This window comes from Falco peregrinus, chromosome 3 (assembly GCF_023634155.1).
Source record: "Falco peregrinus isolate bFalPer1 chromosome 3, bFalPer1.pri, whole genome shotgun sequence".
Lineage (NCBI taxonomy): Eukaryota > Metazoa > Chordata > Aves > Falconiformes > Falconidae > Falco > Falco peregrinus.
The window spans coordinates 47,286,338-47,313,932 of record NC_073723.1 but is presented as its reverse complement, the minus strand read 5'-3'; the positions used below and the strand labels follow the sequence as shown (position 1 = coordinate 47,313,932).

The window sequence follows — 27,595 nt, the reverse complement described above, 5'->3', positions numbered from 1 at the left end:
TCATTTCCTTTTGTTTTTTGTGTTGTTTTGGGTTTTTTTTTTTTTGGTGGCGGGTTTTTTTTTTCTTTTTTTACATGGTAAACTTCTCAAGTGCAGGCATGTATCTCTTTCACTGCCACCAGTTTCTACAGATTTCAGGCTTTACTTTCTTAATCTCCAGACCATCTCATGTATCGTAGTTAGTTTGGCTTGGTACTTTTTCCCCTTGTATTTTATTTACTTGAAGTTACCTGTAAGTTCTGCCAAACACTAACTCAGACTTCAGCTACAGGAAGGCTGGAGGGATGTTGTGGGTTGTGAGACATGAGATATTATGACACCTTTGGGAAGACTTTAAGGAGTTACTAGTTTTACTCCAAATCCATTCTTTCAGTAGTTTTGGAAGTTGAAAAAATATGCATACAGATACCTAAAAAAATACTATGACTACTGCAAAACGTGAAAGATAACTTTCAGGCTTTTCCTTTATGAGCTCTCAGATCTGTTAAAGTTAATTTAAATCCCAAATTTTGCATGAGTACAGACTTCTTAACATAGTTAATTCTTTACCCTAACTTATGAAGTAAATTTTAAAAAAGAAATCATAGATCTAATTTAATTGCTTTTTGGTCTTATTTTATTGATAAGGTCATAGAATGGTTTGGGTAGGAAGAGACCTTAAAGAACATCTATTTCCAACCCCCCTGCCATGGGCAGGGACACCTTCCACTAGACCAGGTTGCTCAAAGCCCCATCCAGCCTGGCCTTGAACACTTCCAGGGATGGGGCATCCACAGCTGCTCTTGGCAGCTTGTTCTGTTGTCTCACCACCCTCACAGTAAAGAATCTCTTCCTAATATCTAATTTAAATCTACCCGCATTTAGTTTAAAGCCATTCCCCCTTGTCCTATCACTACATACCTTTGTAAAAAGTCCCTCTCCAGCTTTCTTGCAGGCCCCCTTTAGGCTCTGTAGGGCTGTTATGAGGTTTCCCCGGAGCCTTCTCATCTCCAGGCTGAACAACTCCGACTCTCCAAGTGTTGGGCATAGGCAAGGTGCTCCAGCCCTCTGATCATCTTCATGGCCCTCCTCTGGACTCTTCCCAACAGGTCCGAGTCTTTTCTGTATAGAGGACTTCAGAGCTGAACGCAGTACTCCATGTGGGGTCTCACAAGAGCAGAGTAGGGGGGGAAGATCACCTCCCTTGACCTGCTAGCTGTGTTTCTTTTGATGCAGCCCAGGATAAGGTTGGCTTTCTGGGCTGCAAGCACGCATTGTCAGGCTGTGTCGAGTTTTTCATCCACCGGCACCACCAAGTCTTTCTCCTCAGGGCTACTTTCAATCCATTCTCCACCCAGCCTGTATTGATACTGGGGGCTGATGCAAAACAATAGAAAAGCTACTGTTTCCTGATGTAGTGTACTAGTTTACCATAAGAGATGTTACATTCCAAGTACCCAAAGAGAAAATGAGCCTTCTAAATTCTTCTCAACATCAATATTTCAAAGCTATTTCAATTTGTTTTTAATGAAACAGATACGGAATTATATAAATGGGGCAGTTTTAAGTACTCAGAATAGCTTGAATACTTTGAGATAAACGGTTAGATTTTGCGGGTTAGCCATGCAGACACCGTAGCCTGTGTGCTGAACTGATCTACTATGTGCAGGGTTATTTACATTGCTCCCCCTTGGTCCTTCCAAATATAAATGTTTATGCTAATGGTTGGAATACGGTGGGATTGCATGTGGCGGTCCATCTGAGTATAGAAGTTATAATGGTTTTTAAGTTGTGCAGTGTTTTTATACTTAGGTGGTTTCTGTTATAAAATATGAATAATGCATACAGTGACATTGCAATACAGTCAGTATTAAACACTTCTGCAACTTTGAAACTTGCTCATGTTTCCCTTCTCTAGCATCCCTTTTACTGTGGTTATGCTGCTTATGTTTTGACTACAGACTGCTGGAATTTGCTTTGAAAGTATCGGTGTCTGTTTAATTTCTGATTAGCATTGGAGCAGCTTCTTCTTTAGATCTTGATTAAGGCAGAAGTTTGGGGAGCAAGGAAAGAATTTCTTGTTCAGACCACTAAAGACTACATTATTGTAGAACATGCAGGAAATAAGTGTTTGAGACAGATTGAAAGCTCCAGTTCTGACTTCACTTAATTTTGAGTGCTTACTTTTTGACCTTGTCTTCCCATGTTTGTACCTAATTTCTATAGGGGCAAGAAAAAAAGATTATTGTTATATTATTAAGGTTAATTTATTACGGGATTACTGATTTCCCTTTCCACCTCTGACATGTTTGGGACTTTAAGACTCACCACTGAGACATCACCTGCTTGACGTAGTGGGAAACCAGTGATCTCAAAAATGTGCTGTCCTTCACAGGGTACAGTATTAGAAAAGACGAGTCATACTTGCTACATCTTGTGAGCACAAATACGCATGTGAGTTCTCAGTGGAGACTTAAATTCAGACCTGTAACCATTAGCCTGCTTTATTCCTAATCTTATGTTGATATATAAGTTCTTGCTGAAATAATAAATGCCCACTAAAATGATGTGTGTGTCAGCAGTGTTAAATTACACTGCCGGTGAGACAAAGGTTGTTACGTACTTGCATTTTGTTTAACGTAAAACTGAAGATCTCAATGCCTGTGATTGTAGAAACCTGTTTTGGAAGCACTGGCGATTTGCAGCTAGGACAAAGGGATAAAAGGCTTCATCTGATTTGGGATTGATCCTCTGAGCAGTCAGCACTTTGTGAGGATGGCCACCTGAGGAAATTCTGGTTGTTGGCATCAGTAGTATTACAAGTGGTGACTTGTGTAAGGCTACTGTGTCATGCAGACATGTGCTGTGGAGAAAATGGGCAACAGGTTTTGCCCCCAGGCCTAAGAAAGGAAGGTGAGGAAAATGCCTGATGTTTTGCCTGAAAAAGATTTGAGAATGGAGACCAGTGTGTAATTTGTCCCCAGTACGCGATGGTGTCCCCTTGGTGCACGTTTCCCATCTTCTTCAGAGCGCTCCCTAGCTCCCATGCTAACAAGGAGTGGGGGTCTCTAGGCTGGAAAGGTGGGTACCTGTCTGACCCCCTTTTTTTGGTAGCCCTAGTTATGTGACTTGTGCTCTCATTTTGCATTAGAGGATTGATAAAACCTGCAAGCAGTTTTGGAAGAAGGGTCTGGGATCTTATCAGCCCTGTGAATTTTAGCTGCTAGGTCTACAAGCTGCCCAAGATGCAAGTGTGCTCTTATTCGGGAACATTATGTGGAATGAGACTCCTGAAGATTTTTTTATAAAATGGCTTTTTGACTTCCTCTATTAAATAATTAAACTTCTCTTCCTGGAGAGGCTTTTCATCTGTGCCAGCAAAATGTTTCTGGTTTCTTGTAAGAAGTCTGTGAGACTGGGTTCTAGTATGGCGAGTCACGGTTGGAAGTCTTATATGGACACAATTTCTAGTCATTAAATTAATAATCTTTCTAAGATTAAAATCTAAATTTATTTTACATTTGGCTAAAAAGTTTTGAAGTTCAGTAGGCTGTCTTCAAACTTGTTAGCCTTGAAATGATAACGAAAGCTATTGAATTCAAAGCTAGTTTTCTTCTGGGATTCATTGTGCTGAGTATCTTCAACTCTTGTGTAAAGTAGCAAGATCTGAGAGTTGCTCTGAAACTCTGAATTATGGGTGTGGACTAGAGACTGCAAACCTTTGAGACTTCAAGTCTCCAAGCTCCCAGCAAGGTCGCTGGCAGCAGGGCAGGTTTTCAGCGAGTGCCTGTACACATTAGCATCTGTGAGGAATCACTTCATGTTCTGACAGTCACACCTTGACTTGCTTTCTAGTTGCATCTTGCAGCTCAACGTAAACACTTCGCATAGAGAGATGTAAGAGACCGGAAAACAGTCTTTGAAGAATAAAATAACAATGGGCTTTAGAGAGCTTGATGGGTCTTCATTGTCATCACACAAGATCAAAGGCGGCCTTGGAGCTGCGCTTTCTACTCAGAATTGGAAATAACATTCTTAATTACATAAGTGAGCAAGTCTGACTTCCCTTCAAAGGAAGGAATGCTACACTTCATCCTTCAGTTTTTGTGCTCTTCGCAGCATAGCATTTTTGAAAAATTATACCTGTCCTCTAATGGCAGACTTGCATTTAAAGTTTTCCCAGGCCAACCTATAGATATCTCAGATACAATCTGATGCCGAGTGTATCACTCACTGCAGTAAGGTGGTCACAGTGAAAATGATACTAAATAAGGGGAAGAAAGTGCCAGCAGTGGTGATGAAAATTAATGATGTGGAGGTACTGGAAGTATACTTAGTATATTGCAAGCTCGTTTTTTCTGCTCTTCCACTGAGGAAAATCTGTACTTGTCTGTCAGTTTTCTGGCTTAAGTGATACTCTTAGGATCCCTATTTTCCACCATAAGTACAGAAAAATGTATCTCCATTTCTAAAGCCCTATTGTGGTTTGTTCTAATGTAGTTTTAACCTCCCATGTCCTTGTGAGTAGTTGACTTTTGCTAACGTAATACCTTATGTTAGGACTTCAGCATTTTAACATCAGTCATGTTTCCTTTTTTTTTTCCCCCAATTGCTTTCTCTTTTTAAACTTGTTCATTATGTTCTGCTAATGTGTCTTTCTAACTTTGTTGTTTGGAAGCAGAGACTGCTTTTTCTATAATATATTTTATAATCTTTGTTTCACTAGGGTCATGATCGTTGATTTTATGCAAATCAGGCATGCGCTACATGGGGTCCATGGCCTGGATATGCTATTTAAAGCTATTTCTTGTACTTACTGTGTTACTGGTAAGCAGTGTGCACCCTTTCTGTGGCTCACCTACTTCATGGCTGCCTAGCTGGTCAGCCAGAGGTCATAAAGTAGTGGACAGAAGACACATGTTTTGGCCTTGCTGAGGTCTCAGTTGAGCTGACAGGTGTGTTGCCTTCTAAAATTAACAGTTCATACTCATCTCTGCTGCTAGCTTTGAGGAAAGGTAGTGGAGGAAAAAATAAGTAGGATGGAAAGACAAGAGGGCATGAAATATATTTGTATAGTTTGAAGTGATTATTGAAATATGGTATGAAGGTGGAAGAAAACATTGCAGTGAAGGAAAAATGGAAGGAACTTGAGGAGGAAGGTCAGCGTTGGGATGGAGGTGTGCTGGAGTAGTGTGACAGGAAGCATGTTTCAGAGTGATGTGAAGTCTTTAAAATGACTTATTTGAATTTGGGATTTCTGTTTTCTTAAGGATACCAACAAAATAATACTGTGTTCTTACATGTCTGGTTGTGTGGCCAAAGTGCAAATGCTCAGCATAGTAAACCTCCTGCGGTCTTCACGGTTCTTCTTTACTGCATCCATCAGCGGTAGGATGAAACACACCTCACTGACAGCTTAACTGATCCTCCCATGGTTCTCCAAGGTGGCAGTGATGGACAGGTGCCTTCATTTCACTCAGTTAGGTGTTTGGTAAAGACCATGCTAACATTGTAGGTCTGTGAAGGTGAGGGATGGTAATGTCCTGTGGAACATGGGGGTGTGGATTTTTTTTTTCATGATTCTGAGAAAAAAGTGAAATGAATGATATAAAAAATAACTCTGTAGGAATCAATCATAGTGCTGTTCTGCAGAAAATCTCTGGCTTTAATATTGAAATATCTCTGCCTGTTATTAAGCATCCAGAGGAGTGCGGTCTGGGGTGTTTATGGATATAATTAGCACACTTGAAAAGAAAACCCTGAAGTTGCAGGTTAGCTGACCAACTTCAAAACATGATCAGTAGCACTGAAATGTACACACGTGTATATGCACACATGTACAGGCAACTGTTGTCTTACCAATTGAAACTGGGATCAATCCAAGAAATATCCCTGGGCTCTGTAAAACGAATGTATTTTTTTTCCATGCTGAGTGCTGACCTTGAAGCCTGGCATTCGTGACTTCCTGAGAAAAGTTTACATGGCAAACACCAGGCCCATGTTTCATTTTCCTCTGAACGATGATAGGCTTTGTGATGGGTTTGCCACCAGTTTGCAGACTTCCCAAACTCCATCAAGTACTTGCTAAGAAAGGCAAGAGCCCAACAAAAAACTATTGTGAAGTCAAAGGTTGTTTTCAAAAGAAAAAGTAAATTTCTTTGTGAGGGAAAACTGAAATCTAGACAAATTTAGGGAAAACTCTCCTCATCTTTTGATTTCTATAAATGTAAAAAGTACCATACAGAAATCTTAAGATTTTGTTGTTGGTTTTATGTATACATAACCATGGGATAGTTTAGCTTACTTCTGAAGTCTAATGAATGCATCAAGCCAAGTAAAATATTCATTAGAGTAATTGGTTCAGTTCAATCTCTCAAGGCTACAGCTTGGGAAAGTACACACTATTGCCTTTAGAAATGTAGCATGTTGATTCACCAACCTTTTTGTTCAACTCATTTTAATTCCATATGTTTACTATACTTTGCAAAATCTAATTAACTAACTGAGGTAGCAGTTTCCAAACAATATTTGGTATATGTTTAAGTCAAAGGTTAAGTGATTCTAAACAGTGGAAGTTCTAGACAGGTGAAACCTATATAGTTGCAAGGCGCACCAGAAAATTTGTATTTTTAGCATTTTTGTAATGAAATCATTGAATAGATGTGTACTTACACAAGTGATCACAACATAGTATAAAGTTATTTGTTCCCAAAATAGTCATCTGTCTGTTAATTCACTTAGATATGCCTAAATGGAGTGTAAAATTCATTAATGTGCTAGCTAGGCAGTTTTCGCTGTAAGATGCTGGGTTCAGTACCATACGATGAATTCATCATATCTCCATAGGTTTTCCTCTCCCCTCTGTGATGGGCATCTGCCTCAGACCATATGGCTTTGGAAAAATGTGATTGGAACTGTTCTGTCAAGGAACAGGGCTAGAGAAAACTTAACATTGTAGAGACATTCTGTTTCCATGCAGAGGAGCAGGAACTTGAAGCTTAGCACAAGTGGATAACTTGTGCCAGGGACAGCCTTTTGCTTTCAATGAAAGTCTGCCAGATATTGGCCAACTTGTGTAGCTTTCACAATTTGTTCACTTTCAACAGAGACTTGCTGGAGTCTCTTGTGACTGTGTCCTCATGAAACCCGTGTCCTCTCTCTGGGACTCATAATCTCTTGTGGCTGTGTCCTCATGAAACCTTTCTTGGCCTCTCTTGCTGGCATGCTTATATGTGGCTGTATCCTATTGCAGGTCTGGTGCCTTGTCCAGATGCTCGTGTGTGATCACCATGGGCAGCAGGGCAGGCTGGTGGAGCTCTGCATTGTTCTCAGTTGGAGTTTTAGCCACCTGCCTTTGCCGAACATGGGCCCTCACAAATGACCTCTGGCTCCAAATGTCAGACCTACAGTGCTGTTCCACGTGCCTTCCTCGCCCAACACATCATTGCAATGGTTAGAAGTGATTGTTAAAGTAGAGACAGACATTGAGACTCTCCTGACTGGTCTGCCAAGCTAAGCTCAGAGGCTTAGTGAATGTTGATCGTGTTGCAGAGACAAGTAGGTGTCTCTTGGAATTCAGCTTTGCAGCTGTCAGTGTGTTCCCCAACCATGGCACTTTAAGAAAGCAAGCAACTCCTAGAATAAACACCCTGCTGCAATGGTATGTTGAGGGCACGCTGCAGGTGCAGCCCTTGTGAGGACATGGGCTTTACATGCCCTCAGAGCCAGCAGCTCCATAGGGAGGAGCTGGGAGGCTGACTGCTGGGAAGCAGTGCTGGAACTGCACAGGAGGGAACAACAAGGGCTCTGGGAGCTGCTGGGCAGAGGTAAGGGATATGTAGGCTTAGCAGCTTGCATCGGAGGGAGCCAAAAGTGAGAGTCCCATGATACCGGAAGCCTGCTTAATTCTTCTTTAAGGATTCTTGGTCATTTTGTCACCTGTTGTAGGTGCCTTGGTGGTCTCTGAATGTGGACTAGATTAAAAGAATGATTGAAGTCTCTTTGATTTTCTTTATTTTGTCTGTGTGCGTGTCTTTTCCTTTGCCTAGCAAACATGAGCATTCCAAATAGCTGGATCAGAGGACTGGGGTCAGGACTATTGGTCGTGTTCCCCTTTTGCTACCTTTGGCAAAACGTTGGAAAAGTCGATGTGCATTTGACAATCAAATTGCACACCTCTTCTTCACATGTCTCTTGAACTCTTTTAAAATTAAGTTTTTAACTGTTGTATAATGGCCCCTCCTGCCTTTATTCATGGAATACATAGTGTTCTGGCTTCAAGCAGTAGTGCTGAGAAACTTGGAATATTCTACAGTATTATAAAGAAGCACAGTTTTTATAAACTGATGAGCTCCTTAGATGATGCAATCTGAAAAGGAAGACTTAATAAAACAGCCTCCTTCATTTATTACAACACAAAACTTGATGTTGACTGAACATTGAATCAAGGAGTAAAATGCTGCTATTTCTGCATTTGATTTTTATTTCTAGCCATATATGGCTTTGAGAATATTTTTCTTACAGAGATGAAGTTTGCTTCTAGCACAAAGTGACTCTTTATGAGCAATTTTCAGTGGTAGATTAAGAAAGCTGTGACATGGCTATTTACATATTGTCAATAAATGTGGTCTTGCACTGTTACCACGTTGAAATCTTGTGCCATTAGGAACATTTTATGTAGTAGCAAACAATTTTTGTACTGAAGTAAGTATGATAGATAAAAATGTTTATAAACAACCTTTAATATCCTGCATTTGGACTGTGCCTGATGCTGTATGGTGCTGGTGATAAAGAGTAAAGAATTAAGAAAAATGCCACTGTGGGTATATAGGAACTCATTACTGCAGGGGTGGTTCAGGGTCTTGTAAGTGTAGTGTTTATGGGTGCGTTTTATGTGTAACTTAGTGGAACATCTTAATGTGCTGTAAAGTTTGTATGTGCATATTTTGGCAATATTGTTAATGAAAAATGTACTGTGTTTCACAAGAGACAGCTGGGACTGGCACTTCTGAGAAGCAAGCTGTGTAATTTCATCTTGTCACTGATGTTTGAAAACCTTTTGGTCAGTGTAAAGCTTAGGTGGTCATATGAACCATGTGGGAACAGGAAGCTTCAGAAGATTGATTCTGATTTGTGCTGATTAGAGCAAAGATTAATTGAAATTTATTGTCAAGGAAGACTAGACTACAGGTACCTGTATCTTTTTTTTCATGATTGTTTACCTGATATTGTAGAACCTCTCAGGACCTTTCAAATATATAATGGCCTCTTAGATCATAACTTTCCTTACTTTTGTGGACTTACATATTTATAAAATGAATTTAAGGGTTGCTAGACTGAGTTCCCCATACTTCTAAGGCGTATTTGCTCACGGCAAGTTACTTTCCAAATGAATTCAGTTGTTTTGCATAATGGCAACAGGTTCCTTGGCATTTCCACCATAGCCTCATGAAAGCTTAGTTAGGACTTTATGTGCCAATGCACACTGAAGCTGTCGGGTCATCTGAGTATCTGCCCACATGTAAACGTAAAGGACAGAGGGGGTCCTGTTGATTTCTGTTAGGGCTACTGTGTGCTGAAAGCATGTGTGTGGTGCCTCACAGATCTGAGGTCTACATTGTAGATTGTGAAGTACTGTACATAAACCGATCTGAGATCTACTGTGTATGTGACGCTGGTAATGTGTACATTCAAAACAAGAATTCCTACTGGTGGAATAAACTGCTGCATTTTATTGTCTCCTAATAGACCTAGCAAACTAGAAGTGGTTGGCTTCTGAAAGAGCACTCCTAAATATATCCTTTTTTCAGAGGCAGCGGCAAACCCCCTCATAGGCGGATCATTTGGAAAAACAGCAAGAAAAAGCCCCAAACAGGCATTTTATCTTTATGCACCCAGCCAAATAACAGTCCCAAATGTTGATGCTTTCGGCTAAAAGGTGTAATCTGTTCGGCTCTCATTTCCTCGTGCACAGTGCCTCAGCAGCCCTGTGCTATGGCAAATGGCTATAATTAGATTAGCAGCCTGCTAAGCAGTGGTGACAGTCTGCGAGCCTCAGCGAGCATGTGCTGGATTCTGCATGTGCCTGGCGCTTATTGGCGGGCGAGGTTGCTGCCTGCTGGTTTGATAGGTTTCCCCAGTAATCTTTATGCTGCATTACAGACATAGATACAGAGGTACTGTGTGCATGCAACGGGAGAGGTGCTCAGCTTGTAGCGTAAAAGAAAGCCCACAGATGAAAGGCACTGGTCTTTGTTGCAAAACATCAGTACTTAAGGACCGCTAGCTGCAAGCGGAGAGGTCACCGAAGGAGTTTTACTTGGTGGTAATTACTTTCAGGTCTTTTATCTCTCCGGTAAAACAGCCCTGCATGAAATGAATACTGTTAATCATGTCATCTGTTTAATTTGATCTTGCTTTCATTAATATCATGTGTACTCTGGTGAGAGAGCCATCAGATTACAAAACTCATCATCAGAGTGGATTTAGTTCAAAAACAGAGTGTATTTATACAGGAATATTGCTTTAATTTGAAATGTTGAGCCTGTGCATGCAACTGATTTTACTGGTTGCCTTTTGTTTTGCTAACGGAAATATTTCTTTTATTGGGATGTTTTCTGCAAAGCAATTGAATTAGGGCATTTATGACTATTGGCATATGAAGATAAATCTCTATAAATAGTGATTAGTTTAAAGAATAATTCTGTGAAGTGTTCTTTAGTTTGATCACAGCAATTACTGTCTTGATGTTTCTCTTGTAACAAGGTAGAGGGATGAGGAGTAATATGCTATTGTTCTTTCAACAAAGATGCTGGAGCCTTCATGTTTGGGTGGATTCTTTGTTTCATCCACTGGGTTTTAATTTAAGTGGCTTTCAAAATGAAACTAAAGCCACCCTGCCTGGTAGATTGCAGTATATCCTTAGATTGCACACACATGTACTTTATACATGCATACATATATATACACACACACATATATGTATTGTTCTCAAAGGCTGAAATTTTGGCCCAGAGCCTTGTTTATTGTCAGAACTGCCTTCAGCAGTGGGATGAAATGATATATATGCCAATCTGTCATCTGTGATTCTGAGACTTACAGTATTTATAATAGCATCATACTCATTTAGGTTCTTTTCATACTTGACCTATGCATCAATTGATCATAACTTTTCCTATAAAAAGCATGCATATTTAATGAGCATATTTTACAGTGAAAGCTGTTCAGAACAGAAGGGAGCAAGTGCAAAGTATTAAAAAAAAGTCTCTTAATGTAGTCATGCCTCATTTGATGGCTTTTGAATACTGAGCCTGACTGTTGAGACTTCAAAGTTAATGCCCTTGTCTGTGTCAGACTCCAGAGCCCACATGAACTTGTATATTAAGTCACCAGTCATCTGGCTGGCTGGCTGCCACCATGCGTCCGAGGTACGCGTAGATTGTCTCAGCCAGGATCAGAAAGGTGTTAAGAATGGGAGCTATTTTGGTACTAGTCTTCGCTCTTCACTCTTCCCTCTGCACCTATCCATGAAGAGGTTTTTCCTACTCTATAAGCCAAAGCAAAATTTAAGTTGTTTACTCTTAAAATATGTGGTATTAAATTGTTATTGCCTCCTGAGTAGAAGATACCCTTCAATGCAAGCGTTTATTTGGTTAGTAACTTCGTATTGCTGTGGGTATAACAGATACACATGCTTTATTATTTGTGATAGTATATTCAAAAGGAAAAGTATTTGGAAGGTTTAATCATAGCTGGTACGTTTCAGTTTCTTTGAATTTGTGCTGTTGACTAAGATAGTTACCTCACTGCCTACATTCACCTAGGTTTTACTTCCGAAGTTGTGTTCTTTGATGTAGACTTGGAGAGTGGCTTTTTTGCATGGTAACAGTTAAGCCTGGACAGGGAGGACTTATGATGTGAAGGCATGTTGTTCTCAGGCTGTATCATATTCTCTTGCTGCTCCATATTACCAGCCAAAAGTGTCATAAAGAGGTTTAAGTTAAAGTATGCCTTCTGCCTTTTTTAACAGAGGCTTACCTGAAGTAAATTATTTACATCTTTATGACTTTGCAACAGCATTGCATGAAAGAGTAAATAACAGTGATGCTAGTAATAAAGAAACATAGAAAGTAATATCCCCAACTGAATTATATTTTTACCATATCCAGTGTATTTTCAAGAGATGAGAGGCTGCTATTTTCTATGCCATGTATTGAGCTATTGTTACTTGTAAGTAACATAAAGCAGAGCTAGGAAAGTGTTGTAAAAGTTAGTGTATTTTTGGTGGTTGGATACAGGTAATACCACCACTCATCAGAACTGAAATGCTGCACCAGCAGCTCTGTATGTGTGGACATCTCTGCCTCCAAAAAGAGCTGTGATGATCTATGCAAACATCACCATAAAAATGGCAGTTGTGAAACCAGAACTGGTGACAGTGTAATTTAAACTTGCAATGCCTTAACAGCAAGGATAAAGCTACTTTGTTATTGATTCTCTTTTTGTTACAACCTCAGTTTTCTTCTGTGTAAACAAAGAAAACAAATTGAAGCAACAGTTTGTGTAGATTACTCTATCAAAAAGTCATCTTTGTTGCTGTAAACATATTTTAACTATAACCAGCATATTGCTGCCAGAAATGCAGCACACTTCAGATTATTCTCAATGAAATTTTATTTTCAAGTTTTGCTACTAAGTTTCTCAATGTAAAAAAAAAAAAAAATAAACTACTCTTTGTTAGGAGATGCATGCATAACATGTTTGCTATGCCCTTCTGAACTGTTCTTACTTCTGGTATGTTGCCCTATACGTAAGTCTCCAAGTCCTTTGTCATGTGAAAGGGAGACTTTACTTTCCAACCAGACATGCAGTGTGTGCGCATGTGTATGAGTATGTATGGTAAGGGCACAAAAGTATGTTACAAAAATCAAGGTCTCAGGTGTTCCATTCATATCCCTCTCTCTCTGGGGAAGCATCACTTATACCATCTAACGCTAATAGAGGTTTGTGTAGAAATTAGTATGTTGCTAACAATTTCAGCATCATACTAGTACTCATTTTAATCTAATAGAAATATAAATACTCCTTGAAGAGTAGTGTTTTCAGAAACACTAGTTTTGCCTGCTGGTTGGAGATGGCTATATACAGTAAGCTGAGTGCCTGCAATAAATAATGCTACACTAGCTCTGGTTTATTAAGATATTGAGTCATTTTACTGCTACACGTGTAAGTGAATTTTGCATTACTTAAAACCATAGCAAGTCTAAATGGGAAAGATGATACTTAAGGTTAATGCCTTTTTTGGGGGTTGGGTTTTTTTTTTGGTAGTCTGTTAGCAATGAAAGAGATACTCCTGAAAAACAGGCATAGAGATTTAAAGTATTACCACAGTGTTTATTTTGCAGGATTTGTACTTGTATGCTTAACAGTTTTTAAGTCGAGTAGCAGTAAGCGATATGTGTGTAAAGATTTACATTAGAATGAGAAAAGTGACACTGTGCCCTAAAGCTCCTTTGTCCTTTTCCTCTGTTTTTGGAACCAGCTCCAATTATTACTTTGCTGATGAAATGTCTGTTTAAATGATCAAGACATTCAATAGCCCATCTGTAAATGCTTATTATAGCACTTTTGAGAGTTCATGGGAAATCAATAGATTGATCTCTGTATTTTGTTGAGTGAAAGTGTTTTATTTTAAATCTGAAAACTTGGTGGTGGTGGGGAGGTGCAGGATAAAGCCCTCTTGGTGGAGATTCCCTCTGCAGGCTCGGCGAAGTCTACGCTAAGTTGAGAAGGCCTTATTGCCATGATGCTCTTCCCACACTGATGCGGCAGCACTTTTTAACGGGGTCAGACACATGACTATGTTCTCTGTGTGCAGATGGCAGCTGCCCTAGTTCAGGGGCAAGGGTGCTCCTCCAGGAGCTGGGCAAGGGCTGGTGGTGGGTAAGGTCTACCTGCCCTGCCCCTCTTGCAGGGCTGTTGCTCTCCTGGCACGAGTTATTCTGGGGGCTAACTACACGGAGTCAGAAACTCCATGCAGATGGAATATGCCTAGCTCTAGGCATCTGCATGTCAAACCTCTGCAACGTTTAGAGGAAGGTCGTGTTTTATAGAGCAGGGAATGGAAGCAGCAATGTCTTTTTTCTTGCAGTTCTCACAGCTGCAGTGGTATGGTAAATTGAAATAAAACGGTATTATTGATTTTTTTTTAATTTATTTTTTTACACTATGATTAATTTAAATTTTACTTAATTGTATTACCTGCAGTATTAAGTGTCACTTGATAGATTTAATGTAGAATACAACTGGCAAATAGTAATCTGGATGCTATTGTCTGCATAATCCTGGGAATGAGATTCCTGTCTGTCACACATTGTCTTTCATGGATGTGCTACAGCCACCTGTAGGCACAACTGCTTGCTACAGCCTTTCCATGAAGTACCTGAAGCTTACAACCCAGATCTCACTTTGTAAATATGTTATTTTTAAACATGAATTGCCCATTCCATGACAGACGCTATTTGGTTTTATGCCCTGCCATGCAATTGTGTCACGCTTCTGTAGCATAGTGGTTTATTAATTGAAACAGTATATTATTTATACTTCTGATATATGGCCATCTTTTTTTCGCTGCATATCTGTTGAATCTCGTACAATAATTTTACTGTATCCATTCATACCTTCCTAGTATGAATGTGTGTACTGCAAAATCCCACTTAATGGCAAAGAACGATATTAAATTCTTGCCTCTCTTTTAAGGGAGCTTAGCATTTTCGAAGCTGGTAGACGAGCCCAAAGATTAGGCTGTTCTGCTCCCTGATTAGGAAATCTGTAGAAACACATTCTATAGGAAAGTTATGCAATGCATAATACAACTTGTTGGGGTTATTAGTACCATTTAACTGGAGAAAAATGTGAATATCCAGTTTTGCAGTGGTATGCGCATTTTCACAAGTTTATGAATGTTTAGCTCTTGCATGTGTTTAGGGTCCATGGTTATAATTTATTCTTTTAAGGTCTAGGTACTGGTTTTGTAGGTAATGAAACTAAAAGAGAGATATTAATACAATATGGTGTGTTGATCTATAATGCAGATGCATAATACGATACAATCCCTGATCTGAAGTGTTCCCTGCCTGTATAATCTAGGCAGAAAAATGCTTAAGAGGAAGGCAGGAACAGAGACAATTAAAATGAAGCATCTTTTATGTGACCACAGACTGTGGGTTTGCAAGGTAGGCTGAACAGTCTGTGCTTTAGGATTATAAACCATCACTGCAAATGTCTTAAAAAAGAATGAAAAATACTATAAGATCAGAATAATTACTCCTGTCTATATAAGGACCTACAGTACAAACTTCACAGGGTAAAGATGATTTCCTTCTATCTCAGTGTCATAATTGGCACTGGGTATTTTGGGCGTTGCAGTCATGTGGAAATGAGTGTGCAGCTTTGTATTTCTACTGTGACATTATAACAGCAGTCTAGTCAGAAGATATATGAGGGACTTGATAAATTACACCCCTTCCTCTTCCATTACTGTTACATCAGCCCTACTGCAAGCCATGTTCCTGTCCCATGTGGCCTTTGTACCCCCCTGCATTTTCCTTTAGCATCTTGTGGAGTGGAGAGATTGCTATTTTATCCCCTGCCTCCCCAAGGACTGGGTGAAGTCTGGCAGAGGCAGTATGATTGCAGTTAATTTTATGTGGAAAGTACCATGGTGGGTGCAACAGAACAGAACCTCAACGTACAGTGTCACTGTCCTTCAGTGATTGGTGCTGCTTGTTTCTCTTCCCTACAGTTCTCATCATCTTGACTGCAACTACCTCCTTTCTAAATTCGTCTGCCCCATTTTCCCATCCAAATCTACTCTCTTTTGGTTTTTGTTCTTCTTTCCACTTTCTCCAATCTGTTTCTGTCCTTCAGCTTCGATCTGCCATTCAACCACGTGCTCTGCCATCTTTGTAGCAGCTGCTCCCTTTTGGGGGGGTGTGGATATCCAAAAATACCTTGGAGGCAGAGGTGCGCAAGGATGGCATGCAGGTGAAGAATTTAAGTTCTCTTGCCAAAAATGCTTGACATTTTTTCAGTTATTTATTTATTTATTTATTTGTTGGAGCAAGATGTCCTTAGCTCCTGCTTGGAAAGCTCATTCTGATAGATACAAATCTTAGCTCTGACCTTTCTGAGTCTGACACATCTGCTTTTTTTTTCTCTCAGCCTGTTACCTCTTTACTGAAAGCAAACATCTCTGTTCATCTTCCTGTCATCTCTAGATGAGGCTTTCTGAAGTGATTAATGAGCTTTGCTGACCACTTTCTGCCAGTGGAGGTCCTTTTCATGATGCCTGCATGCAGGTACCCGACGCCAGCCATGCTTCTGTAAGAGCTTGACCTGAGGAGCTGCTTCTGCCCCTCCTGCTCTTTGTAGGTGTCTCTGGCAATGGTGGCACATTACTGACCTGAATCTTGACAGCTTCACTGCTGCCTGCAGGGCTCTGAGTTGCGTGGGTGCTTACTGTCTTAAAAGTCACATTTGTTTTGCTGTTTTTTTGCTGGCTGCTCGACACATTTGCTGCACTGGGTGCCTGAAGGATCCCACTAGAAGCTCTCCACTGGGAGGAGGTTTTGCAGAGTGCCTTCGTTAAATCTTCACAGAGCAACAGCCAAGCAGATCATGCCTCTGTTTCACGCTGAAGTATACAGGATTTGGGTTCTTCGTCTGTAGTGTGGCTTTATGAGGAGTTTTTCCTATGGTATGAGTAAAAAACCTCAGATGCTTCTTTTCTATTGACTGATTTTTAGCTTTCTAAAGAGCAAGAGTTTTGCAAGTATTTCCTCCTTATGCTACAAAGTAACTTATACTTTCATATTTTACTTCAGCACAACTATGAAGCCTAAATTTGCATCAAAATCATGTCTGCAACTAACTCTTAAAACACATCCATTCTTAGAAGACATCTACAAATACTAAATCTATCTGGTGTTGAATTATCATCTATTTTTGTTGTTGTTGCAAGCTTGCTGAAACTGGATTGACGCATTCCTTGTCTCCAAGAAATATGTACATCTGCCATTTATAGCAACTCTTACTTGTGGCTTTTGCAGAACATGGTACTGGAAGCATTAGGATCCTACGCAGAGCTCTCTTTTTTTTTTTTTTTTTTTTTTTTCTGCTTCTCACTAAAATAAAGTATGGAGTTATCAGTGTATATAAATGCCTGATGGGGGGGAGTAAAGATGGAGCTAGGCTGCTCTTAGTGGTATCCCATGACAGGACAAGAGGCAACAGGCACAAACCAAAATACAGGAAATTCCATTTAAACATAAGAAAGCACTTTTACTCTGAGGATGGCCAAACACTGGCACAGGTTGCCCAGAGTGGTTGTGGAGTCTTTGTCCTTGGAGATACTCAAAACTCAACTGGGACATGGTCCTGAAAGGTGTCCCCGTTTTCAGCAAGGGGTTGGACTAGACAGTCTCGAGAGGTGCCTTCCTGTCTCAGCTGTTCTGTGATTCTGTAATTAGAAGTTTCCAAACAGCAGACCAAGCAGGCCTTGCAACCTTAGGCAAGTTATGTTTTCTGTATTGGTTCTGCTATCCAAAATTACTTCACATCTTACACCTGTCCTTAGGTATGAATGTGCACGTATATATATGTGTATACACCTACATATTTCTGGCTGCTGTGTAAACATACCTGGAGGCTAGAACAAACTGGAGAGTATCAGAGATTCAAAAGGGAGGAGGAAAATGGTTTTGCATTTTTCTTAAATATACCAGTGCCATTTCATACAGGCCACGCTGGTTTTCTGTGTTTTATGCAGGCATTGTGATATTTTTTTTCTTCCTCGATAACGTGTTATGTCTGTATAGTAAAAAATGTTAGATAAAATTGCTTTAAAGAAATCTTTATTTTTCTTAGATGATTTCTGTTGGGTGCTACTCAACTCGTACATAGTTACATCTTTGTTGCAGTCCACATTACATCTATGTGGGCACAAATCTCCCAGCAGCAGATCTGTGTGAGAAAGAGGAGAACAAATGGCACTGGGTCAGAAGGAGGTGCACCCTCAGCTAGACTCTCTCAAAAACATAGCTCCAAAATAAGTAGTAAACGTGGAATAACTGGCCCGAGTTGAGAACTCTCTACAGGCACGTTGTATTTATGTAAATACTTTTTGGAGTCCTACATATGAATAGTAACTGCTCTGCTGGTATTCAGCCCTGTTCCTGCAGCCCGCAGGAGCTCTGTATGTCTGACAGTGGTGCTGAAAACTAGGAAGCTGGACAAGGCTGACTACTAAAATTACATGTAGTCTTCTGGCACATACAAATGGAGCACTAGGTGACCTTGGGGGCAGTTTTGGAGGAAGCTGTCTGTGAGCATCCTTTGTAGCATGAATTGGATAACTTTATGGGGAAAAGGGGACACTTGCATAGCTCTTCGTCGTGTCCCTTCAAAGCCATGAATCTTGCTTTACAGCATTAACATAGTTTCTTTCTCCTTTTCAGCCCCCTTTAAAGTCCATGTTCCCCTTGTTTAAATGATCACCATTACTAGCATTGTATTGTTTGGGGTTGAAGAGGTGGTCTTTGTTTACATCTTGGCCAAGATAAGTGACAGGACTTGCAGACCTGAGGTTTTATATTTGAAGTTGCAGGAACGATTATCTTTGTTTCCATAAGCGTTTGGATTTTTATTGCTTAAACACATGACAATGCCATGTTTTCTATTCTGATGTTCTGTGTTCCAATATGGTGCGGGATTTACTTTTTCCTGCTTGTTCACAGGTCTTGACGTGACATCTTAGAATGCTACTTAGACATTTCTAAGATGGTGAAGCACTTGCAAAAATAAGAATAATAATAAAATCTGTTTTGAAGGTGACAGAAACCGATCTCTATTTATGAAAGCTTGTTTAGTTCCATGCTTAACACATCAGTTTCAATCCACAGCCACTAGGAAGTCTTGAACTTCTTTGTTGTTGAATTTTCAAAAATTAATGAGAAATCCTTTAATCCTTATGAACTGTACCTTTTTTTCCCCGTCTATTTTATTTTAGTTTAGTAGTCAGGCCTTTTACACTTCACTAGATTACTTTCTTTGGCCCATGCAATTGTCTTTTGAAAATCCTTCAGAGGTAACCTTGTAGTGGAGAAGTTGCCTTGTTGGCGATTACAAACATGCATGAAGAAGGAATGAATTTATATTGACAGCTTGAGTCTCCCTTCCCTGTTCTTCTTTCCCTTCCTGCATGTGTGTTTTTAAACCATCCCTTCCTTTGCCTGTCCTCCAGCTCCTTTTCTTCCCAAGTCTATAATGCTCATGTGATGTGAATTTCAATTTCAAGGGCTGTTTGGCCATCTGAAACAAGAAGTAAAAGTCCTGTGCCATATTTTAAAGCATAAAACTTGCCTTTTATTTCCTTTTCATTATATATTTGGAAACACTGCAAACATTTCATGTGAAATTCTTCAATAAAAGTGGGACCTGCCTGTAAGTCAACCTGCCCCACAAGTCAGAGGCAGGCTCAGCCCTGCCAGCAGTGAGCAAGCAGTAGGCTGTCACTGGTGTGACTGTTGCTTTCTTGCATGTTCCTGCCTTCTAAACTCTACAGGGAAGAGGTGTTGGAATTGGCAGGAGTTTCTGTTCAGCTGCTTGTGGTATTTACATGGCATTCCCCAGGGAAGAGTTTACTAGCTTTAGGGACTTGATGTCAGATCTTCAAAATGTTTTCAGCAGTATGCAGCTTCTGGAAGCAACATGTACCAGGGTGAGAGTTTCCTGCCTTTTTTTATAGCTGGAAAGGAGTTTTCACTAAATGTGAAGATGCTGGATGAGCCTCTCTTGTAGGGTGTTTTCTTTGTGAAACCTGCCAGTTGGAGGGTCCCGTAACACCCAAGCCCAATGGTGTTGAAATAGCAATTGCAAGTTGCACACAGGCAGATCTGCACCAGACACTTCTGTGCAGGACACTGGGACAGCGGTGTGACTTCTTGAGATGGTTATAATAGCTCGTGATCATTACAATATAATGCTTGTTTTCTTTCAGCCAGAAGTACCGACCAAAGTATGACCCTGTACCTTGTACTGCCGCATTAACACTCTTGCTCTGCTATGGGAAAATTTGGAAGCTCTGTGCGTTTTTATAGAGGGGACAGAAACCCAGCTACAGTGATGCTTATGGGGACCCCGTTTGCATTTTGTCTTCAAAATGGAGTTGTTTACTGTATTTAGAGAACAAATTGCTAATACTGAGAAACAGGTTGATGAGGTTAATTTTTACTACTGGTTCATTTTAATTCTTTGTACTTGTGGGAGAAGTCAGATGGCCCAGTTGTGAATGCAGAACTGATACAGCCTCAAAAAAAATATTGCATTTTTCCTTCTTAAAGAGAAAAACCATACTAGGTGTAATTCTGCTTCAGTCCCTGTTGTATCTAGCATGGTTTTAGCATACTTTTAGAGTCCAGGGGGATTTTCTTAACATCCCTATTTCACATGAGCTATCACCTGGGGTGATTTGTACTTCTTTAAATGTACTCTCCCTTGAAACCAAGTCCTTAAATAGTCTGCATAAGTTTTGAGTGCTTGCATTGCCTCTGATACGGTTAGATTACAACCTTTTATTTCTGTATGGATGTGATTTTTGTCTGTATAATTTTTAAACACATAAAAAGAGCGTTAACATTAGCCTCTTATTCTAGGTTGTCCTCTGCTAAGCTGGAATCTGAAATTTGCTTCCGGGGCCTTTTAAACTGCTAAGGTATCCTAATATTTCATATCAATAAAGGTCGCTTTCTTGTGTAGCTAGTGCAATTGCTATTAAGTTAGCCTACTGAGAGCCTTGTGTCTTAAGGAGCCTTTATGATGATCTTTCCAGACAAAGTAGGACTTATACCAGTTTCATAATTTCTCCCTAAGGTAAAAATTCTGCAATTCACTTGGATCAGAAAATGTCTTTCTCTTCCTGTCTTAAACCTGTTAATCTTTTAAAACAATAATGAAAAATGGATGCTTTAAAAAAAGCAGTCATCAAAACAGTATCAGAGGAATGAAAACTGACCAGTCCTTCCAACCCTGTTTTATTTCTGCCAAGGTCCTTCCAAGCAGAGGAAGCCCGTATCTTGAAGATTTTCTTGGTCTACCATGTCTAAGATGCATCCTTCCCTATCTGCTGTGAAATCTTCTATCAGTGTCTCACATACTACTACTAAGTACTTGTGCCATCACTTTTGTAGCTTGGATGACAGCAGCCTTGTCCCACTTCTATCAGTTCTGAATATTGCTTGCAAGAGCATTTCCCAGCCCTGTGGCTTCGATCATATCATCCCTCTTTACACCTTTTTTGTTGGTTCCTTCTTCTCTGCTGTACCCAGTACTGAAACTCTTGGTAAGATATCTTCGCATTATCTGTCATCTCTCATTTATTATTAAAATGTTGGTTTCCTGTCTCCATAATGCCATCCAAAGTCACCTTGTCATTATGCTTTCAAACAGTTATCTTTTTGCTTTGTTTTACATCCTTTCCACCTGGGAAGAGCTAATAATGTTTCAATCAGTTCAGTGTGCTCCACTGTGCTATGGTCTTTTAATTTACCTTGTATCACCAGGCAATCTTGGAAAATGAGTATTAGTAACTTTTCAATTAAGACCGAGAATAAGGTCTTTTCAGAAGGACCTGCATTTGTACTTGTAACACAACAGAAACTTGCTGAGGTGTCTTCAGTGATTACAGAGAACAGGTGTAGTCCAGCGGCATTTCTAGAGGAGTGGATTTGTATGCAATGAGAATTAAAATTAGTTAGAAAAGCAAATTGTGCTGGGAAGGAAGATAAAGAATAATGTTAATACAAGATAAGGACAGCTTAAAGAATAAAGTAGTACAATTCGTTATGGTGCTGTTTGGTATTGAAGGTCCTAAACAAACTTTGTATGTATTTTCTGGAGCTTCACAAAATAATTTGTGCAGGTACAGTGGCTGTGGCAGCAAAGATAGCCATGTCATTTTGGAAGACTTGAACCATTGTGTCATGGCCTGCAGAGGGGAAGGGGCCTGCCTTCAGGAGCCAGGAGTTGTAATAATTATTGTACTTCTCTTCACCTGACAAGTGCTTTTCTTCCTGTATGAAACAGGAGTGACACAAGTCCAACCCACATTGTGGTTCCAAGCATTAATTCTGTTTTAATACCATTCTGGAAAGCCAAGAGGGTTTTGTTACTGTCCTTTCAGGTTTGGTGGCTTTATGGTTGTGGTTTTTTGGTTTTTTTTTTTTTTTAACAGATGCCTGAAAGTCTTAAGTCCAGTTTTGTTGCCATATTACTCAAAACTGTGCTACATTCACTAGCTCCTAGTGAATGCAACTGGCAATGCTACTGTGTGGTCACTTAATTAAAAAAAAACAAAACCAAAACAACAAAAAACTCCACACAAAAAAAAATCCACCACCAAAAAATCAAACACCACCAAACCTATTTATTGAGGCCTTTACTTTTATTTCCAGTGTTCACGTAAAAACACCTGGGAGTGCATGGCTATTAAAATCGCTGGGACAGCGTTAAAGAAATCAGAAAACTTCTGAACTTTACCTGGTAGTAGATATTTAGAAGGGATCTGCAAACAGTAGCTTTCTTAAGAATTTGTATTATTTCTTTTCAGTATACTAAGAATTGTGAGGATAAAGAATGTAATGGGTCCCTTGGAGGTGCCAAGCAAGATGTTTGTGAAACACCATAACAGAGGTCTACTTGGTACCACAGCACTATCATAAATAAAACTCACTGGTGGTAATTTAGAGCAGGTAAGTTTTGAAAAGGTACTGGGTACTAGTTTAAAGGAGAGAAGAAAAAGACTAAAATTGAGGAAATTAGTGTTTTAAGGATTGAAGCAAGCACGAGAAATGATGCACCTTGAAATTCAAATGTGACTGATGAGCATTTCTGTTTCTTAGAAATACGGTGATGTATTTTTTCTGGGCTTAAGGGGGAGGCAGGATCTTTGAGAAGCGCACATGTATTTTTAAGGTTCACAGAAAATGCACAAAACCACTGGGGAAGGGCAATTTCCCAGCTCTGGTTGTTTCCCGTCAGTGCAGGTGGGAAGCTGGGACATGGAAGGGTCCCTCAGCTGCCCCTGCAGCCCCCTGCGCCAGGGCAGCTCACCCCCAGGCTGGGATATCCCCTTGGCTGGGCTACACTGATCCTGTTGCCCCCGGTGCCCTTTGCTGTTGGTGGAAAGGGGCAGATGTGGGAACAGCTTCTCCAGCCAGCTCAGGTGGTGGGGGTACTCCTCCTTTGCTGGCTGTGGAAGGGACAGGATAGGTGGCTCAGGCATGGCTGCAGTTCCTTGGCCATGTTGCTGCTCCTGGAAAGCCGTTTCTGAACCTAACTGCTGCAGTGGTTAGAAATGGTTTAATTTCCAGCATAAATTTTCACTTTTCCTTAGCATAATTTTCTATACTGATAACTTAAAACCTGTTGCATTGCAGTGTGGTGTGGTTTCTTTTCCCTTCATATGTACTCATCTGTGGAGTGAAGCATCTGTAAAACAGAAAATATTTTTTTCAAGCATAGCTTCCTTCTATCATCTCTTCAAGTTTATATAAATTATTATATAGACCTAATGGCAGTTTACAGAAGAGTGGTGGAAGAATCTTCCCTGTCAAAATCTGTACATACACATATGTATGAGGTTTGAAAATCTGAAAACACTTGGCATGATGATGATGATGTGCAATCATGGTGCCCAAAAGGTTTATGCAATTTGGCCATCATTTCCCACTGAAACCGGTAACAGGCATGGGAATGGCCGGTAATGGTCGCTGACTATACATCGCATGGCTTGGGAAGAAACCTGGTCTGTACCGCGGGAGGGCTAGTTCAGGGGCAGCTTTTCAATCTCAATTGCTTTTTAAAGCAGTCGTGGTTTGCAGGTGTGTGGTAACAGAGCGAAGGGCATAGCTGGCCTCTTCACAACTAAAAATAATCTCCTTACCCGCACACAGGTGCTTGCTGTGCCCTTCTGTGGTGCTGGGAGTTTTGGGATGGATGAGTGAGCAGAGGCTGGAAGCAGGTTGGAAGGGTGAGGTGGGACGTGCTAATGTTGGGGCTGGGGGCATCCCAGGGCTGAGATGTCTAACGGTGTGGTGGCACTCCTCGTGTCACCGTTGATATGTGTAGAGGTGTATGTGCCAGTTCATTGACTGAAATCTCTTGGGTTTTTTTAGCAGTTGCTAAGCAACTGCAGAACACTTCAAACCCGTATTTGTCTTCCTTACCCTGGGACTGCCCTTGCAGCAGGGAGAGGAGGCGGGGAGTGAGGAGTATGGTGGGGTGGCTGCCCAGCAGCCGCTGTCCTTCTGTCACTGCCAAGGTGGCAGAAAAGCGCCCAGAATTGTACTGCGCTCCCTTTGCAAATTTGTAATTCTTTTACACTGTCACAGCAATTTCATTTTTTTTGTGTACATAAATATTACCCTTGACAAGAGAAGACGCTCTATTTTAAACATTCCTCTGACAAGGAGTGAAATTTTCCAGTAAAAGTTGGTGTATTTTAAGGCAGACAATCAGACATGCAGCAAAGGGATGTAACATGAGAGCTCTGCCACCGCTGACCCACTGGTGCCCTTCACCCTTGGAGGATGGGTGCACTCTCAGCATGGACATCAGTGAAAATAACTTTAATTTTTGCACCACCCCAGCAATTCGCATAGTATAAAAACAGCCAGGTGTGTGAACCATTTTAGCGGTTGGCATGCCAGCCATTAAGTTATAAATTCTACAGTCGGCATTTCAAATAGTTATTTCCCATAAATTATGACTTACATGTAAGGATTATGTTCAGTTTAGTGCAGCTTGAAATTGGCTGGCATTTCACGCATTTTTATCATTAAAATAAGATGTTCTTGCTGGTAGTAATTTAGTTTTGGTGTTTGATTTATTTTTAAGCACCTTAGTTTTATGATTCTTGTTGTTCGGCAGCTGCTTGGGATCCAGAGCCACTAGTTTGCAGTAACAACTGTTGGTTCTTGTCCTTACCGGCTCTTTTTTCCCATGAAGATGCAGCTGTTAGGACTTTTGGAGTGTTGGGGGGATTATTTTACCTCATAATTTAAATGGGATAATCCTAAAGTAAGGATCTGTCCTTCAAAACAACTGGGAGAAGGCCACTTAGTGAGATCTCACTAAACTTTGAGAAGTGCCCCGGGCTGTCATTTTTGTGACAATCTACATAAAAAGATCTGGTGCTTATATTCTCATGTAAATGGAGGAGAATTAATGATTCAGAGATTATCCTAAGTTTTTTTTCACACTGCATGTTTTATAATATAATAGGGGAATGTACATTTGCCTTTGAACTTAGTTTTCTTGTGACATTTGGAGCACTTGCAGATACAGGGCTTTTTTATTTTTTAGTGAACAGTTACGTTTGTGGGGTTTTATCTTTTTTTTTTTTCTCAGGAACGTGTTCAGTACTGTATGTGAAAAGTCCCTGAGCCACCTTTTCTTTAGTTATAGCCTATAAATGGTAATCAGCAGGAGAGAAAGCTATATGCACAAATCACTGCAGTGTATTGCAGACTGTACAACTGTGCTAAACCAGCTATTTAAAGTTAGAAAGTCAAGTAGGCTGAAGGTACTCAGTGCTAGTTTTGAGCTTTATGTGTCATTTTGGTTTGGTGGCTCATTCAGATGTATGTGTTTTTTGAAAGGAATATCATGTACTCTACCTCCAAACTCCACCCATACAGCAGAAAGCCGCTCATATCTAAATAAGCACATCCACATTGGAAATCACAGAAGTTAAACTCTAGTACCATGGAGACGGAGAGAGAGCATGTGTACATGTATGTGCCACTACAGACACATGTATATAGTATGTTTTGACTGATGTATTTTCCCAGCTGGAAGATCATTTTAACAGGAGAGCACCTTCTCCTTTGTAACTTCGGGATGCAATTTTTAGAAAGCTGATGGTGGAGGAAGACAGGGATCCCGGGTTCCTGGCTCACTCACTGTTGCTTTGTGTGACAAAGGAAGGCAAGGAGCAATCCTGTGCTCATGGAAGTGTTTTTGGAGGGATTTGTGTAGTGTCTTTGGACACAGTTTCCTTCTTTCCGTCCATCTTTCTGAAAGGAATATAAATTAGAGCCAATTGTTCCAGTAGATTAATCAAAAAAGCTTTGGCATTACCTCCCAACTATAAATGATAGCATCATCTAAAGAATAAAAACTAGTTAGCCAGGTCAAAAGTAGAGAAGTTGAATATGTGACATACTTTCCCACTAATAAGAGTAAAAATTCCTATTAATTTTCGTAAGAAAAAAAATCTCAAATTTCACAAATCACTGAACTCAACTTTCAACTTAGAACATTTGTGCTATTGATAAGCAATATTGTAAACAAATATATCTAGCTCTGATTGACACAACCATAAACCGATGTCTCTTTTATTTCAACACAGCAAGAGTCAGAAAAAGTTCATATAATCTCAGTATTTTTCCAAAGATTTTTATGAATGATAAGACTGCAGAGATACCCCAAGGAGGTTGTTAGAGCAGGCTTAGGACAAAAAAATATTTATATACAATGAGATGCTGTCTTTTAATAGAAAATAACCAAATACAGGTCTTCCGGATTTTTGTTCAGATACTTGATGCTGCTTGAATAAAGACCGCTGTGTGAAAACTTGCTGGGATGGATGGGGCTGCTTGTCCTCAATCCTGTGGTAGCCCTTGTATGAAGGTGCTGCGTGGTGTGGCTGGTTGGTGAGGGCTGGCTGTACTGAGAGCATTTTATTCACAGGGTGGATGGGTTTGGTTGGTTGGGGTTTTTTTTAAGATATAAAGAAACTCATATTTTTATCAAATTTATGTGAATGTAGGACAGATACTCTGGTCTGTGTGGATGTGACGACTGTGAAGATGATGTCTTTTGAACATTGAACTTTATATGTGACTGTTTTTAACTTGAATATTCTCAGTTTGAAGATTGTCTGATCAAGGATGGCAGGTTGACTTATAGGGCATCTAGTGCTATTTAACATGCCCCAGGGTATCTGAGACAGCATGATGGACAGGATCCTGGTGTTTAAGAAGCTCTGAGAGTGAGGTTTCACTGTGTTTTAAATAGTATTGGGACAAGGAAAGAGTGTGTTCTGCTTGCAAGCAGTCTGCAAAAGTAAAACCAGAGATGGGTTGTTAAAACTTTGTATGCCTGGGAACTGAAACTAGAGACCCTTAGCAAGTGTGAGAGCTGCTTTTTTCTTGCTGTTGGTGGTGATTCTTTTTTTGCTTACACAGGATCTATTCCTGCAAGGTAAACAAAGCACACTCTGTACGTATCTTAATTTTAAAACACAGACAACAAAAGACCCCAATAAAGCCCCAAACTCCCAAAACTGGAAAAGCAAGAATTCTTATAACTTGCTTGGTCACTAATTTGATTATAGTTGATCTCTAAAAAGTGGTCCATTTTGGTGGTACTTTATGTTACTGTGGTAACATTGGGTTACTAATTTAGAAACCCTTCAGGCTAGTTGTGAGAACATGAACATTGCACTAGTATACCAAAACACGAAAAGACTTATTGTCAAAGAAACTGCTACATGTTT

The 27,595-nt window shown here is 40.1% G+C and overlaps 1 protein-coding gene across 10 annotated transcripts in view; it reads left to right on the top strand.

Annotated features, from left to right (window-relative positions):
• Window positions 1-27,595, top strand: part of FAM110B (family with sequence similarity 110 member B) — a 116,029-nt gene that overhangs the window by 44,757 nt on the left and 43,677 nt on the right. Inside the window, exon 4 of one of the 10 annotated variants that reach the window (XM_055799256.1) lies at window positions 22,643-22,784. The exons of 8 other annotated variants lie outside the window; for them this stretch is intronic. The gene's annotated coding sequence lies outside the window, so the exon portion shown is untranslated. Of the gene's footprint in view, window positions 1-10,172; window positions 10,304-22,642; window positions 22,785-27,595 lie in introns of those variants that run through there. One more of the 10 variants, XM_055799258.1, reaches the window with a different exon arrangement.